The sequence below is a fragment of the Triturus cristatus genome, chromosome 9, assembly GCF_964204655.1.
Source record: "Triturus cristatus chromosome 9, aTriCri1.1, whole genome shotgun sequence".
In the NCBI taxonomy this organism is placed as follows: domain Eukaryota; kingdom Metazoa; phylum Chordata; class Amphibia; order Caudata; family Salamandridae; genus Triturus; species Triturus cristatus.
Genome location: NC_140592.1, coordinates 100,457,191 through 100,466,066, shown reverse-complemented (window position 1 = coordinate 100,466,066; position 8,876 = coordinate 100,457,191). Strand labels below are relative to the sequence as shown.

Genomic DNA, 8,876 nt, shown 5'->3' with positions numbered 1-8,876 from the left:
TGTGTCCAATGTATCCAATACTGATTCTAATTTGCCGATACATGGTGACTCCTTGTGTGATGGACATGGTCTATTATATACATTAAAGAGATATATCGTCCGGTTATCATTGGTAACCATTTTCAAACCAAGTATGTCTAGAGAATCAATTCTTAATTGCTGTATGGCAATATTAATGGACACACTAACCCATATTATTAGCCCTCCTGATGGACGGCCTCTTACTGATGGGACTGCTTCCAACTGGTAAGTTCTATATCCAACCCTGTACATGGATGTCGTAGCCCAAGTTTCTTGTAGGACACAAATTTCAAAGGAGTTCATATAAAGGTTCCACTCAGGGTCACTTGTTTTTGAACCCACTCCTGCAACATTCCATGACACAATCTTGGCCATAGAAGGACCTTGGTTTAAGCTACAGCTAATAACCGATGAGGAATTACTTGGTATCATCGGTTTTCCTGAGTTATTACTATTATAATCATTTGCCTCATGATGTTTTATTTGTTCCACTTTGGGTGTTGGTTCTAGAATTACCATGAGTTTTTTTTTGGGTGTGGTATTTCCCCCCTGTGTACCAGTTGATAATAATTGAGGTAAGCGATTTGGGGAATCAGATGTCCTAAAGGAGCTTGTTGGAGACGCGGGTAATGTAGCGGGAGGGACTAATTGACAGGGTTGAGATTTATATCCTTCCCCATATACTGGGAGTCAATCAACAGTCTCCAATCCGCTAAACCTGTTAAAACAGGGGATTAAGGGTTGTGCGAACTGTGGACCCGTCCATTCTCCATGATACTGCGAATTGACGTGTTGGGGCCTCCCGGCCCAACGTTGTATTATGGTCCAGCCATCCTCCCCCTCCCTTTCTCTCCTCTTGGGATTTAGATTTCCAAATAACTCACACCCATTTCCACCTCTATTTTGTTTTGTATCCCTTAACCAACTCCATGCGTTATCTTCGTATTTCATTGGCGGATAAAAATAAGCCAGGGGTCTTGCTACGATCAATGAACCATTGTTCTTTGGGATTCCCAAGCAAATGTGTCCTACTGATCGAGGGTCTTCAAATGATACAATCACACAGTCCCCTTGTATTTTTTTCCTAATGTTTCCTACCCAAGGGACCCTCTCTACCATTAGGATATTGCTTCTTACTGTTGGTGGTAATGGATGATTAATATTCAACCAGTGTGAGACTTTGTTTTTAAGCGCCTCGTATGGTTCTAGGACTAACGGGTCTAGTTCCGGAACCCCAGTTAAAATGACTACATAATCGCATGCTTCAGGAGGTAGATTAACATTCCTGCGCTTTTCTATATGCGTGTTGTCATCAGTGTGTCTAGGCGTGCTGCAAGGAGCCGTTTTTCCAACTGTTGTTCCACGTGACATAATGGACTTTGCATTTTTTCCACCCACATCAGTAACAATAGGATTGATATTAGGGCCCTTGGGGACTGGATTCCTTTCTTTTGCTACATCATTGACAAGTTTTTTTGATATCTGTACATTGCTAATAGGAGCTGGTATCTGAGTTATCTTGTTTTTCTTACTGATATGGTCATCTTTTTTCTCTTTCCTCAGTTCAATGAGTTGTTTTTCTATCCCATCTAATTTTTCTTCTATAGGAATAAGCAGTTCCTTAAATATTTTTGACAAGGTCAATATAAGGGAATCTTCATTCCCTATATTTATGCCTGTACTATCAGCTGATAATTCAACAGAAAGAATATCAGCTAGGGATTTATCTAAAAAACTGTTGTCTACAATATTCATAGGTAGTGTCTTAAGGACAACCCCTCCTTTCCCTGTTTCTTGGCCCTGTGTTTCCCTTGTCACGCTTGCATTGGATCTATTATTTCTTTTGCTCTTTGTAACCTTGGTAGTTCTAGTAGCGGGATATTTTTTGTGGGATCGCTTAGTTGTACTTTTTTTAGGGATTGCTCCCTCCTTTATCCCTTTTCTTGGGATATTATTGTCAGCTATCTGGCCATCTGGCTGGGGAGCTACCGAGGTGTTTTCTATGATTGCCAACCCCTGTGAATCAGTAATACTACAGTCTTCAATATCAGAATTTGCACTGGTAGTACCGTGAACTTCTGCATTAACATGTAGTATATTAGGATTGGTTGGGGTGTTCTCGGGGGTTCGTATTGGAGTTCGAACTGTGGCAATGTGCCCCATGGAGGACCTTTTAGCTAAGGCAAGATCTTGGGAAACCCTCCTTTCCATAAGGACAATGCCCTGATCTATTAATGTGTTTGTGCGAACTATGAAATCATCTAAAGTTCCAGTGAGTTTGGAACTACCTGACACAGTTTTACTGCTTCTATTTCCACGTGACATCTTGTCAATATGATCGGGATAACTAAACGCGAATGGATAATAACAGACTTTTAGGTATATCTAACTAATTGCTATAATAATACTTATGTTAGGCAATAGAGTTCCTTTTATATCGATGAATGGGGAACACCAATATCTATTATATCTATCAAGCCTGCCCACATCGACACATCACATTGAAAAATAGCTGTCCATGTAATAATAAATAGTAACGCTGATGTGCTTACGATGTCCGATGCATGCACAACGAAACGGGCAGCGTCTCAGGCCCAGTCCAGTCTCCTCAGGCCTCTGAGGGCCTAAGAGGGCCCGCCCTTTGCCCGGGCTTAGCCCGGCTGAGACCGCGCGCGAGACCGCGACGCGGGGAGTGAGTTCGGTTTTTAAAGCGCCTCCTGACGCTACTTCCGGGATGTTGGGGCCGGGGAGGCTGGGAGCTGTAGTTCAATCCCCCTCCTGCTCCACACAGCGGCCACGCGATGTGAGGCGCGGCAGCGGGAGGGAGGGAACGCCAAGGACAGCAGACTCTGGACCACGCTGTCGGGCTGCGGAAAATATTCAGAATGCACACTGCGCTGGTAGGACGTAAGAAGATGTTGTCCTATCTGCAGCCTAAACGAGTTGATGTGGCTCTCTGCCAGGAAATCCACCTCTCTCATACGGAGTCTGAAAAGTTGCATCATGATTGGGTGGGGCAGGTAGTCCACAGCAATTGCCCAAAGGTGCCGGCAGACAGCCTTGGGCAACCTTGGAAGTGTAGCTTTGCGGTTCTTTTATGCAGATTCCTGCCTTTCACTATCTTTAAGACATGGATGGATACAGATGGCCACTATGCCTTTGCTAAACTTCGGCTTGGAGGGTTGACACATTGTGTACGCACAGTGTAGGTGCCTACGGGATCCAAGTGCCAATTTTTTCCCCAACTCAACCGTCTCCTCACAGAAATCGGGGCCTCCCACTATTTCATAGGAGGGGATTGGAACCTGGCACTGAATGCGGTACATGACTGCACAGGCCCACTGGATTTAGGTATTAAATCGGATTGGGCCCTCCTTGGGGATGTTACTTTTGGCCATGGTTTTGTGGATTTCTGGTGATTCATGCATCCAGAGGACCGGAAGTATTTTTTGTCGCCGGTCCATGGCTACTTCTTGGTCTCACAGTCAGTTGCTGCCCCCTCCCGGGACTCCCGGATCCTGGAGGGTACACTTTCCGATCATTTCCTGATTCTGCTCTACATGGACCTGGGACTTTCCTTTCCTGGCCATAAGATCTGGTGTTAAAACATCTCACACCACCGCACTCCCCAGGTTAAATCTCAGCTCAGATCCCATGTTTCCACTTATCTAGAACATAATAGAGGGTCTGTCATTTCCCACTGGGTCTTATGGCTGGCCGCTAAAGCAACTAACCGTGCACAGCTCATGAGAGATGCAGCCCTTCCCAACGCCAAGAGGGCGACCCAGCAGAGGGCCATGGAGCATGAGATTCCGTGCCTCACGCCTCTACACTGACAATCTCTTGTCCTCTCCTTGCTGCCAATTAGAGAAAGCCCCCATGGACCTCAACACCCTATTCACCACTAAAGTCGAGTATGCGCTTCAGTGACTTAAAGGTCAACACTATAAGCAAGGCGGGAAGGTAAGTCGGCTGTTTCCAGCTTAGCTCCTCCAACAGGAAGTGGTGCTTGCCATCCCGGCCATTAAATTCACGGTTGGAACTATCCTCACGCACCCGCAAGACATGGCCAATGAGTTTGCTAAATTCTACCTGGCCCTGTACACCTCGGAGGTTGACCCTGCCTGTCTAGAGGCCTTTTTTGATAGTGTGCACCTCCCCAGCCTCAATGAGTTCGTCAGGGACTCACAAAGCGGGAAATTAGTAAAACAGAGATTGAACTGGTAATTTCTAGACTCCCCTATAACAAGGCCCCTAGGGAAGACAGCTTTCCTGTAGAGTTTTATAAGTAGACTGGCGAGGACATGGTGGGCTCCCTCTATGAGGCCTATCATGAGGCCGATCAAACAGGCTATCTCAGCCGTATCTCCAATAGAGTGGTAAGAGCAGTCTTTCCTAAACTGGGGAAAGATCCTCTCCACTGATGAAACTAGAGGCCTATCTCCCTGCTTAACGGGGACATCAAGATACTTGCTGGGTGCTGGCAGCTTGCCTGCGAGTGGTGATCCTGTCCTTGATCCGCCATACACAGGTGGCGTTCGTCCCAGGCCACTCCTCCAGAAATCACCTCTTCACACCTGCTCATGGCCCTTGGTCGGCCAAGGACCTACAGGATGATGCCCATACCCTCTCACTGAATGCTGAGAAGGTATTCAATAGAGTTGAGTGGGGATACCTCTTTGCGGCCGTCAGACAGTTTGGTTTGGGGGAGGACTTTAAAGTCAAATTTAAATGGCTCTACAATTGGCCTACTGCCCAAGTTAACTATGGAGACTTTCACTCAGACCTGTTCCCAGTCCATTGGGGACCTGGCAGGGCTATCTGCTATCACCCTTGCTGTTCCTTCTTACCCTGAAACCCCTGGTGGCCTGTCTTTGACAATTTCTGCACCTCACCGGTATTACCATCCCTGGGGGGACGTCCACCATTTATCTTTACGCTGATCATATATTGCTTACTATCTCGGACCTCCCTCATTCCCTTCCAGCCCTCCTGGACATCCTCTCTGGCTTTGTGATGCTCTTGGGATATGAAGTTAGCTGGGACAAAAGCAAGGCACTACCTATGTCACGGGTGACCACCAATGTGGCAGTATTGGCTTAGTCCTCGCGCCTTAAGTACCGGAGGGTTTACATAAAGCGAGCATTGGACTACATGTTGGCAGATAACCTCAATCCCCTGCTGGCTCATATGGAGTTGAACTTCGAGAAGTGGGCCCACCTCAAACTCTTATTATAGGTCAGGGTTCAGGTGGTTCAGATAGTGACACTATATATTTATGCGGGTCGCTACACCTTTTAGGTGTAGCGACCCGCATAAATATATAATGTTTACACAAGTCATGCCCTACTGGGTTAGCACCCATCAGAGAAAATTGTGCAAAAAGAAACAGTTTGGCAATCATGTTTTCATCCTCGTGCAAGGCGGCACATCGCTATTCACGAAGCACGTTTATTTTTGGAGTCAGAAGAATGGGAAATCATCATATTAACTTGTTTAATCAAGAACTTTGATCAGAATATATTTTGTATATAACTTACATCGGTTTTAACAATGATTACAGCTGCTTTGAAATGCCAGAAAAACGTTACATGTATTTAGCTTTCGACATTTCTTTTACATCAATGAATCATGGGAGTAGTAGTTTTGAGTAGACTTGGGAGCTTAGAAATCGGCACAGGTGATCATCGTGTGGAAATTAGGGGGCGTGTTGCCATATGGGAGGGGCGAACAGCATTTAAAAATAGGCGGGTGCAAAGGGAAAGGAGATTTTTTCGTGATGGTGAACGGAGGCTTTCTGTTTGTTAGCAGGTACGTGAAGTAGATACGAGAGAAAACGGGGTGGAGAGAACAGAGGAAAGCATGAAGAGGGATGTTTTGATGGGGGGAGAAGGAGTGAACAGCATTCAAAACAGGCGGGTGCAAAGGGAAAGGAGATTTTTTGTGATGGTGAACGGAAGCCGTTAGTTTGTTAGCAGGTATGTGATGTAGATACGAGAGGAAATGGGGTGGAGAGAACAAAGGAAAGCATGAAGAGGGAGGTCTTGATGGGGAGAAGTAAAGGGAAGGTTTAGCTGTGAGAGAACTGTTGGGGAAGAATAAGATTAGAGGCATAAGCGGGGGGGGGGAACATAGCATTGTTTCACTGTGCTAAATTTTAATTTTATAATGCCAAAGATAAAGTGATGAGACCAAGTTTTGGTTATAGACGCCGAAGGGGTGTTTGTAGAAATGTTAATAATACATTTAACAGTTATGAACAGTTGAGTCTGTGAACATAATTTGCAAAAATTAGATGTTTGAATATACATTGGTGGTATGGAATTTTAATTTTGATCAATTGTCATTTACAGTTTCCCCTGACGAAGGGCCCCTTTGTGGCCCGAAATGCATTGGGTTTGAATAAACCGCTATCGATGAATCTGGCTTATGTCGTGTTCTTGGTGAGAGGTGCGGATGGCCCAGCAGGAGCATTAGAAATTTGGGAAAGTGCCACAATACCTTGCATGCGGACTGGAAAGTTTCTGAGTAATAGAGTGATGAAATAATGGAGTGATTACGCAATGGAAAACAAAGTGACCTAGCCATGAAGATAACAAGAAAATGCTCTACAAGAGCAATTCGCTGTGCCAGTGGTTCAGGGGCAGAAAGTTGTCCCAAGTGTTGCAGTTCAGATAGTGACACTGCCACGATACACCTACGTCCTTGGCATGCTGCCCCTACTGATCCCTCTTTCGTTGCTGCATTCCGTGAACTGGAGCAAACTGTCTTTATTCTGGGAGACCTCCTGTCCCAGTTAGCAAGTAGATAACCGAACTTGTGGGGGCCTGGGCCTCCCTTCAGTTGAGCACTACGCCCTGGCCCTGCTCTTGGCACAGCTTCTTGCATTCTTCCCAGGACTCCTGATCCGCCGCAGTGGGTGCTTGTGGAGGGCTCCCCACTGTACAAGAGTGGTTCACATATGCCGGGCACCACCAACCCAATGCTGCAAGCCATGGGCAAATTGTGGTGCTGGGCCCATCACCTCTTTGGTATAGAGCCTCTTCTTGAACAGCATGCACCATTGTGGGGCAACTCTGGCATCCATATAGGTGGTGAGATGTTGAACTGGGAGGCGTCGTGCTCTGGGGGCATCTACAGCCTCCATCAAGCCCTTAAATCCTTCATAGTGCTCTGTGAAAAATTCAGTCTCACATTCCATCAGTGCTGGCGATATTTGCAGATCTGACATTTCCTCAAGTGTTGCCTGGGTTCATGGCCCTGAGTCCTCCAGCCCTCTACTATAGTCTATTACCTTAGAATGCTGGGTCGCTTGCACGGGGTGATGTCTGACCTCTATAGCTTCTTGAGCCATCATCTTTTCTCCCTGCCCCTTCTAAATAGCTTCCGTATCACATGGCAAACCAGACTTCAGAATATGAACTGAAGCATTTGGCAGACCTTCTGGGGGCATTAGAACATGGGGCCCGGGAGGTACGATTGAAGTTCTGCCTCTTTGAGTCACTGCATGACTGGCACTGGACTCCTGCAAAACTGTGAGCAGTGGCCTATTACATCATGCACATTGCTGGCGCTGCTACCACGACTGATTGCCCCTCGGTATAACCCTTTTGGGTGGCAGTCAGCACCATGCTGAGCAAAACCCTACCAACCACGTCGCTCCTGCCTTGTCCCCTGATCCTTCTACATAATCTAGCGGCCTCCTCAGACCTTTCCCACCTTCAGGGCCATCTACTGCATATGGCTCTCACCACAGCTAAGATCTACATTCCTCCCTACTGGCATCCAGCCCCCCATGATGAATGGCTCTCGACAATGTACCAGACAGCCTCCTATGAGCGGGTCATCTATAATCGACAGAATAAGACAGAGCCCTTCCTCCTCACCTAGGTGTCTTTCCTTCGGGATGAAGTCCACTAGCCCCTAATTAAGAGGGCCCCTGTCCCCAACAGGGTGACCACATATTACATCACACTGACACTGCCCTTGAGATCCCATCTGGTTATGGTCCTTGAGGGTGCGTGGTTACTTCCCCCACTTTCCTCTCCCACTCCTGCCTTTTCCACATGTCTCTTTTTCTTTGGCTCTCATCTTTTTCCTGTCTTTCCCCTTCCTTCCCTATTCTCTCCCTTTTCCCCTCTCTCCCCTCACCCCCCGGGCACATGGATGTGAGTATGGATTCCCTGTGTGCTTTTCCTCTATTTGTTTCTTTTTGTCATGTTACATTTTTCTGCCCCCCTCACCCCACTGGCCTTTCTGCGTACAGATGTGGACCCATATGTCCTTCTTGATATTGCTCTTCCTCGGCCCCTGCCTCGTGGGAACACCACATGCTATGTACCTGACGCTCTGTTCAATCTTGCACTGTGTTATTTCATATACAGTATTACTGTTTCACATATGATATATTATGTTCTCTTTCCCTCCTTCCCCTATAAACTGTTTGGTTTTAATCTTCAAATAAAGAATTGTGAAACAAAAACAAAATCATAACTTGGTGACATTGGAGGTCTACAGCAGCTAGGAGCAGATAGTTCCTTCACAATGCTAAAAGCCTCCCTAACTCTGCCACTTGCTGTGGAAAATCTATTGCATAGAATATTGTTTTTATTTCCTTGAGCATTTATTAAATGTTTTTTCCATAACTGACTCTATATTCTGCTTTATAGTTCTTTCACATTTTCCTTGCTATGCCTTTGCTCATGTTTAAGTTCTCAGAGATTATCACTGCGCCATGGAGCTGAGATTGTCATTTGAAATGACTTTACAGGCCTCATGTACATAGATTCCTAATAGTAAATTGCATCGAATAGCGATTTGCAATTTTTGATTTCTTATTAGCAATCTACTAAAAT

The 8,876-nt window shown here is 46.0% G+C and overlaps 1 long non-coding RNA gene across 1 annotated transcript; it reads left to right on the top strand.

Annotated features, from left to right (window-relative positions):
• The first annotated feature begins 5,779 nt into the window (after nucleotides 1-5,779).
• On the top strand, nucleotides 5,780-8,675 carry LOC146797480 (uncharacterized). The gene is made up of 2 exons (XR_014968490.1): nucleotides 5,780-5,832; nucleotides 6,375-8,675. It is a non-coding gene; the product is annotated as an uncharacterized LOC146797480 (long non-coding RNA).
• Nucleotides 8,676-8,876: the final 201 nt, after the last annotated feature.